Genomic DNA, 9,247 nt, shown 5'->3' with positions numbered 1-9,247 from the left:
AAAAATTAGCTGGGCATGGTGGCGCGTGCCTGTAATCCCAGCTACGCAGGAGGCTGAGGCAGGAGAATTGCCTGAACCCAGGAGGTGGAGGTTGCGGTGAGCCGAGATCGCGCCATTGCACTCCAGCCTGGGTAACATGAGTGAAACTCCGTCTCAAAAAAAAAACCAAACTATCATCCAAGGACACTGTATTCAGCAAAGGTATCTTTCAAATATGAAGAACAGACAGGATCTTTCCCAGACAAACAAAAGCTGAGAGAATTCACCACCAGCAGCCCTTTCTTATAAGAAATGCCAAAGGTAGTTCTTTAGTCTAAAAGAAAAAAAAAAAAAACACTAACATGCAAAAGTAAAATACTTGAAGGTATAAAACCCAGTGATAAAATTAAGTACATAGACAAACCCAGAATGCTCTAATGCTGTCTTGTGTTTTGCAGTCCACTTACAAGTCTAGTATACAGCCCAAAAGACAAATCTATCAAAAAGAGTAATAGCTAAAGCAACCTGGTAAGAGATAGGCTATATAAAGATACATAAACTGAAACAACAAAAAATCAAAATGTGAGGGGGATGAAGTTATAGTGTTTTCTCTCTTTTTTTTTTTTTCTTGTTTGGTTATTTCTATTGTTTTCTTTGTTATCTAATATAAGTTGCCTTCTTACTAAATTACTTGATATACCTATAAGACATTTTTTGTAAGCCTCATGGTAACCACGATGCAAGAATCTATTGTACATTAGCTGAAAGTAAAAAGCAGTAAATCAAAATATATCACCAGGAAAAATATCACTTATCACAAAGGAAGTCAGCAAGGGAAGAAAGGATGAGAGAAGTTACAAAACAATCAGAAAGCAAACGACAAATGGCAATAATAAGTTCTACTTATCAATAACACTAATTGTAAATTTGACTCAGTTCTTCAGTTAAAAGGCATAGAATAGCTAAAAGGACAGAGGACCAAGGTCCAACTATATTCCGCCTTCAAGAAACCCACTTCACTTATAAAGACACACATAGACTGAAAGTGAAGGTGTTGGAAAAGCTTTTTGTGCTATTAGAAACAAACAAACAAAGCAGGACTAGCTACACTGATATCATATAAAAGAGACTACAAATCAAAGACTATGCAAAAGGACAAAGAAGGTCACTATATAATAATAAAGGGGCCGATTCAGCAAAATGATGTAACAATTATAAATATCTGTGTACCCAAAACTGAAGCCCTCAAGTTTATAAAACAAAGATTAACGGATATAAAGGGAGAGATAGGCTGCAATACAACAATAGTAGGGGACTTTAACATCCCACTCTCAGTAACGGATAGGTCATCCAGGCAGAAAATCAACAGAGAAACATCAAAGTTAACTACATATTACACCAATAGGTTTAGCTGACATTTACAGAACATTTGATTCAACTGTTGCAAAAAAACCACATTATTTTCATACCCAAATGGAACATTCTCCAAAATAGCCCATATCTTAGGATACAAAACAAGTCTCAACAAATTCAAAAATGTAGAAATCATACCAAGTATCTTTTCTAACCACAATGTAATAAAACTAAAAATCAATAACAAGAAGAACCTCAGAAAATACACAAACACATGGAAATTAAAGAACATGCTACTGAACAATCAACAGATCAATGAAAAATTAAAAAGGAAATTTTAAAATTTCTTGAAACAAATGAAAATTGAAATAAAACATACTAAAAATCTATGAGATACAACAAAAGCAGTTTTGAGAGTGAAGTTTATAGTAATAAATGCTCATGTCAAAAAAGTAGAAAGACTTCCAATAAACAATCTAATAATGCTCCTCAAAAAAGAATAACAAAAACAAAATGAACCCAAAATTAGTAGAAAGAAAGAAAGAAATAGCCTAAGACTAAATAATTACAGAATATCAATGAAATGAAAAGTTGATTTTTTTGAAAAAGATAAAACTGACAAGCTTTTTGCAAGATTGAGAAAAAGAGAAGGCTCAGATAAAATCAGAAATAAAAAAGGAGACATAACAACTGAAACCAGAGAAACAGACTTGTTAGACTATTCTGAACAACTATAGGCCAACAACTGTAAAACCTAGAAGTGGATGAATTATTGGACACATACAACCTGCCAAGACTGAACCGTGAAGAAATAGAAAACCTCAGCAAACTTATAGTGAGAATAAAATCAAAAAAGTAGTAAAATTCCCAAGACCTGATGTCTACACTGCTGAATTCTACCAAACATTTAAAAAACTAATACCGGCCGGGCGCGGTGGCTCAAGCCTGTAATCCCAGCACTTTGGGAGGCCAAGGCGGGTGGATCACGAGGTCAAGAGATCGAGACCATCCTGGTCAACATGGTGAAACCCCGTCTCTACTAAAAATACAAAAAATTAGCTGGGCATGGTGGCGCGTGCCTGTAATCCCAGCTACTCAGGAGACTGAGGCAGGAGAATTGCCTGAACCCAGGAGGCGGAGGTTGCGGTGAGCCGAGATCGTGCCATTGCACTCCAGCCTGGGTAACAAGGGCGAAACTCCGTCTCAAAAAAAAAAAATAAAATAAAAAAAATAAAGAACTAATACCAATTCATTCAAACTCTTCAAAAAGAAAATTGAAGAGGAGGGAATACTTCCAAACTCATTCTACAAGACCAGCATTACCCTGATACCAAAACCAGAGGACACAACAAAAAAAGACAACTAGCCAATAGCACTGATGAACGTAGATGCAAAAACCTTCAACAAAATGCTAAGGAACCAAATCCAACAACACATTAAAAGGATCATTCAAGTGAAATTCATCCCAGGGATACAAGAATGGTTCAACATATGCAAATCAACAAACATAATATATCGCATTAACAGATCTAAGTATAAAAACCGTATAATTATTTCAACAAATGCTGAAAAAGCATTTAATAAAATTCAACCACCTGTTATGAAGGAAACCTTCAACAAACTGGGTATAGGAGGAACACACCATGTATTCCAATGTCAAGTGGCAAATTTCAACAATGCAAAAACTGCAATTACATTTGTACCAAACTAATATACTTTTATTTTAGTTTCCAGGGTACATGTGCAGGCTGGTTCTCTCTATATATAACCTAAATCTAACTACCTCTTGTGCCTTCCATCTCTACAACCCTGGTCTAAGCCACATCATCATCTCTCTCTGAATTTCTGCAGTACCCATTAAGTGATCTCTTTGCACCTTTATTGCCCTTCGATCTCAACACAATAGGCAGCATGATTCTTTTCAACTCTAATTCAGATCATATCACTCCTCTGCTTCAAACCATACAATGATTAAGAAAATCAAGCATGGGAAAAACTATAGGTCAAATTGACTGAGTAATTCAACAGACAGCTGGTAGGGAAAAGGAAGGGATGGAGAAATACCCGTGAGTTAAAAGAGACTTAAAAGACAAGCTTAAACTTGTCTTTTAAGACAAGTTTACTTGAGATGAGATGCAAGCTTGGGTGATAAAACATAAAGAAACCAGGGAAATGGTTAGTATGAAAGTCAGAATAGTGGTCACATTGGGACAGAGGCAATGAACTCTGATTGGGACACAGCCCATGGAAGGGCCTCTGGGAGGAATGTCAAATTTGATTCTTGATCTGGGAAGTGGCTCGAAGAGCACAGCCCCATCATAACTCACCAAGTTCTACATTTGTTTTGTGTGGTCTTCTGTATTTGTATCTTTTATTTTTCAATAAAAAGGTTAAAAACAATCTCTGCAGTTGCTCCCCACATCTCTTCAATTAAAAACCAAAGTTCTTAAAACCCTTCACAAGGCCTGGAGGGATCTCGTCCATTGCTACCTTTTGGATGGTTCCTTTCCTTGCTCATTTGCTCCTACTATTCCTGCCTTTCCTCACTGTTTTCAGCCACAGTTGACTGCCTGCTTTTTCTTGCATATTCCAGCACATCTGCTCCTATCTCTTTCCTTTGCCCAAACATCCCCTTGGCTAAACCCCTCAACTTTTCCAAATCTTCTCTTAGATTTCATATTCTCAATGAGGTGGACATTGTTGACTATTTAATATAGCCACCTGCCTCCTACCTTAAGTTGCGGACCCCCTTACCTGTCTCTACTTCTGTTTCCCATATTACCTTCTATCATGTAGACTTCACTTATCTATTTTGCTTTTTTTTTTTTTTTTTTTTTTTTGTGGTTTGGGATCCTGCTAGAATGGAAGCTTCATGAGAACAGAGACTTTATGTTTTACTCACTGATGCATCCTACAGGAAAAGGTAAAACCAAGGCCAAAGCCTGAGTGATTTGACAGGTAAAGGTACAATGAGCCACTTTTGGATTTAAACAGTGTATTACCGACGTAGACAGGGAAGAGAAGAATGAACCAAAGGCACCAACCCCCTGTGATCCTTTTCCCACGTGCCAAAGAAGATGACATTGGAACCAAAGGGGCCTAATGGCTACATGAGTTGTGGAATACCTTGTAGTTGAGGAGTATATTAGTCTGTTTTCATGCTGCTGATAAAGACATTTCAAGACTGGGAAATTTACAGGAAGTGATGAGAGATGGTTTTGAGAGAGCCTCCCTGTGAAGATAGAAAGGTGAATGGCAGATGACCTCAGAGCAGCTCTTCAGAAGCCTCTTCATTAGCCTTGGTACTCTGGAGTACCAAGAGGACCACAAGACATTTCCCCAAGACTCAGGTAAGCTGCAGTTTAAGCCTTTGTCTGTGTGGCATATGTGGATATGTATGAAGTTTCAGGGTGCCAGGGCAGAGCTGTTACCCTGCAAGTAGGCATTCAATGAGTAAATGAATACATGAATAGCTGAAAATCCCCCAGTTGGATTGGCCTATGGGGAAAGAGAAGAGAAGATATAAATTCACTTTTGTGGAGAAACAATGTAGTTCAGAGCAAGGAGCATATGGTCTAGAATCAGACTGTACCAGGTTGTAAATGCAGCTTGGCTACTTAGTGCTGGATCAACTTAGGCAAATAGGTGCTATAAAAGTAGTTGCTATACTTACCTGGCAGGGGAGATACCATGATCACGAAGGTGGTTTTCCCAGGGCGGGGCTTATCCATTGCACTCCGGATGCGCTGACCCTTGCGATTTCCCCAAATGCAGGAAACTCAACTGCATAATTTGTGGTAGTGGGGGACTGCATTCGTGCTTTCCCCTGGCTTTTTTTTTTAAGTAGTTGCTATAATATTTATTAACTTCATATGTTATATTTTAATATGAAATTTTATATTTGCCAAGAGTCTTTGGTGCATCTGTCTTCTCCTGTCCACACTCCCCATCCCAATGCTGGAGACTTGACTGTCATTATACTTAATATATTATAGAGATAATAGAACCACCTCTTGGACACTGGAGAAAAGAAAAGAAAAATTACTCCTATTCAACAAGCTCAATATTATTGCTAAGCCTTTTAATATAACTCCTTCTAGTCTCCTCCCCCACATATATAATAAGAACACCTAATGTTTCTAGAGGGCCTTGTATGTGACTTATATTAACTCATTTAATCCTTACAATACCACTTTCAGCCAGATGCTATAATTATCCCAATTTTCAAGGCAAGAAAACAGAAGCACAGAGAGGTTTAGTGGCCTGCCCAAGGTCACATACTTGGTCAGAGCTAGAATTTCAATCCATTTAGTCAACTTCCAGTACATGTTGTGCATTTAACCACTATCATAGCCAACAAACCATTCTACATTCTAGCATGGTCAGAAAATCTACTTTTCCATGCAGAAACATATTGGTAAGCATTCATTTTAATGTCCATCAAGCCACCATATCATGCATGATTTCCTTAATCACGTCTCCTCTTTTGGGGCATTTATTTTGTAATTTCTACTTCTATAAACAAAGTGAGATAAATATCTTTGTACACAAAGTCTTCTCTGTGGTTAAGATTATTTCCCAGAAGTGCAGATACAGAGTCAAAGGCAGGAACATGTACTTGGCATCGGATCCTATCACTCAGTGACTTTCCAAACTGGCCCACTCTCTGTCAATAGGCAGCAGCTTCGTGACCCAGCCCTGGATGTTCTGATCCAGTAGGTGCTGAGGGCTTCCCAGGAAGCTTTATGTTTTACCAGCTCTCCTGGTGATTCTGATGCTGACCAATTTGGGGAACAGGTGACCTATTCAAGTGCCCTCCCTGTCCAAGCATATATTCTAAGATTTGATATGCATTAGCGTTTGTCATCCCCTTCAGGAAAAAAAATCAATTGCAGTATCTCCAATTATATAGATGTGATTACAAACTCTAATTTACTCAACCAATTTCATAAATGCATATGCAGTTATGGTTTAGGTGCTGGCCACACAACAATGTACAAGACAAAGCCCCTATATTCTCGGCAGGCACATTAGTGTATGATTTGACAGATAATATACAAGAAAACAAGTAAAGAAGGTGACTTCGGAGAGTGATATATGCTTTCAAGTCACCAAAATGGAAAAAATGTGACAGAGAGTAGTATGGGGGCATAGGAGAGCTACTTTATACAGGATGGTCAGAGGAGGTGACACTGTGTGAAAAGGATGTGCAGCTCTGCCGGAAAGTGTTCCAGGCAGAAGAAACTGCACACTTAAAGTGTTTGAGCAACAGAAGAAAGAAAGGTCAGCATGGGTGGAGTATATAGCTAGTGAATGCAAGAGTGTAGAGAAATTTGGAGAAGGAGACAAGGTTCAGATGACATAAAGGTTGTGGCCTTGGTAAGGAGTGACTGTGGTTACATTAGGGACACCACTGATAGACTTTAAGTTGGAGAATGGCACAATACGCTGCATGTTTTTAAAACTCACTCCAATCTTTGTCTCTAGAAGAAGGTAAAGATGGGGCAGGGGAGCATTTGAAAAACTTAGGAAATTCTTGAATTCCAGCCAAGAGATAATAGTAGTTTATAGAAATGGGAATGCAGAAAAGTGAATCAAATCCAGCTAAATCTAGAGGCAGAGAGATGGGGAGGCTATGTAGAAGAACTAATATCTTATATAGTTTGAGCCAAGAGCAGAAATTAAAGGTAATTCCCTTGATGAACGACTTGAACCTTAGATGCTAGTCCTAGATGTCTTCTTGCCCAGCCACATAACCTTGGACAAGACAGCTTATCGCTCCTGGAAATTTCTAGTTCTAACATTTTCTCATCTATTGGTAATATGATAGTCTCTACAGCTCCTCCTTCTTTATTCCACAAATGTTTCTTAAGTGGCCACTAAGAACTATATTAGGTCCTGATGAATTAGCCAGACATTAAACCTCCTCTGTGCAACCGTCAGCTTGGAAGAGGTGACTGATGTTAAACAAATAATTGTGCAAATAATTATTTAAATTACTATTGGGATTAGGACTGCTAGGGAGAACCCCAGGAAAAAAAATCACAGGGGCCCTTGTCTTGACAGGGGGTCATGGGAAGGCTTCCCTGAAGAAGAGGCATTTTAGCAGTGGCATTTGGTGAGGGCACAATCTGTCTAAGACAAATCAGAAACCTCATAGACCATGTTTCTTTCATGAGCTTTGGGTCCACAAGCATCTGTGACTTTAAGTTAGAGTCAGTTGCTTGTGAAACTGAAGGGACTCTACCTCAGGCCTGCCACAAGGGGCCACGTGGTTCTGGGTACATTCTCTCCTGAGATCAGCTAGTTCTCTTTGACAAAGCCAGGCATTTTTCCTAGAATGGAATGTCACAGGAGGCACATTAGATGACCCAATGTCATGATACCCAGAGCGAGGGAGGCACTTGGCAACACATCAGGCAACTTGGCCTCTTTCTCTGCCTCCACCCCAGGGTTCTGGGACAGAATGCCAGTTGCTAAGTCTCCTAGGGTCAGATTTGGCCTATTCATTTGGAAAATAGTCACACTCCCCAATTATCGATTCTGAGGGTTATCTCAGGAATTAGTCTCTTCCATACAAGATAGCAAAAGGTGCTTGAAGTTGCTCTGGCCATTTTGTAGGTGACACTTGTACCTACATAAGAATTGCCAAGCACCAATCACTCCAGCATTTCCATCTTCCCTGTCCCCTACAACCTTCAACACCAACTGTCACACAAACACACTGAAACAGGATCTCCTTTGGGCAAGAGTCTCCAGGATCTTGGGGCTGTCTTGTCTGCCTTAGCAGCTGGAGCCCGAGGGTAATTATGATGTTTTTTTCCTCTTTGGAAGCTTCTAAACAAACTCTCACTGTGAGGGAGGTCACCCACTGGCCAGACCAAGGGTGTAGCCTCCTTAGAAACACTGCAGAAGGAGAAGAAAGCCTTTCTCAGAAGCTGGAGGGCATAGAGGAAAACTGCGCTTTCTCCGGGGCCCTTTCCCAGTGTACTAAAAACAGCAATGGCTCCCTAAAAAGGGTGCCCTGTTGGCCAACTGGTTTTATAATCAGGAATGCTGAGATCATTTTACAAAACTATCTTTATGGAATATTTCCATAATTCTGAGTCGGAGTCCATGGCCCCACATCCTCCCCGGCTAGCAAGGCAGTATGTTGGAATGGTTAGGTAAATAGATTGCCTAATACTGCCTTGCTGGCTATATCTGGAGGTTCAGCTATATCTGGAGGCAGATAGATGGGGAGACTGCAGAGGAACTAATATCTCACATAGTTTGAGCCAAGAGCAGAAACTAAAGGTAACCCCCCTTGATGAATGACTTGAACCTAAGGGTCTTTGATGCTAGTCCTAGATGTCTTGTCGAACTTTAAAACTGTAACTTCAGGCAAATCATCCTCTCAGTTCTTTCCACATACTTATATTCAACCTAGGAAAACACACCTGTCATAGGCTTTGAATTAAAAAATTACTGAGCTGATGTAGGTAATGTGCATAGCACAGAGTGAGCTCAATCATCCTTATCACAGCATTACTAGATGTTCACAGGAATCTGTATTTCCTATGCTGCAGCCATTTGAGAGCTGGTCTAGTCACCAGCTACTGAGCACAAGCGGCTATGTGAATAATGGAAAGAGCTACAGATAGGAAGCAGACCTGCCACCAGTTCTTTCCGTGGCCATGGGCAAGTCACTTGATCTGAAAATCCAAGGTCTGAAAAAGAAAAGAATTAAAACAAATTCCAAGATCCTGATTAGCATGTAATCATTTTTCAGGAGTGCTCTCATTAGTCACTGGGAAGAAGGTAAAAGCCCCAAATGAGTGGGGTACCTTTCAAGTGCTTCCTTTTCCTTTTTCATATCTTCACCCCTACTGTACCCTTCCCACGATGCTTTCTCAGCAGCTTCTGGTAGGAGTTC

The 9,247-nt window shown here is 39.8% G+C and overlaps 1 non-coding gene across 1 annotated transcript; it reads left to right on the top strand.

The window, feature by feature from the left end:
* The first annotated feature begins 4,997 nt into the window (after positions 1-4,997).
* LOC116555261 lies at positions 4,998-5,161 on the top strand. Its single transcript, XR_004270458.1, has one exon. It is a non-coding gene; the product is annotated as a U1 spliceosomal RNA (small nuclear RNA).
* The last annotated feature ends 4,086 nt before the right edge of the window (positions 5,162-9,247 follow it).

Source organism: Sapajus apella, unplaced genomic scaffold (assembly GCF_009761245.1).
Source record: "Sapajus apella isolate SASKATOON/1434 unplaced genomic scaffold, GSC_monkey_1.0 scaffold14, whole genome shotgun sequence".
NCBI lineage: Eukaryota > Metazoa > Chordata > Mammalia > Primates > Cebidae > Sapajus > Sapajus apella.
The sequence above is the reverse complement of the archived record's forward strand: the minus strand, read 5'-3'. Positions and strand labels throughout refer to the sequence as shown.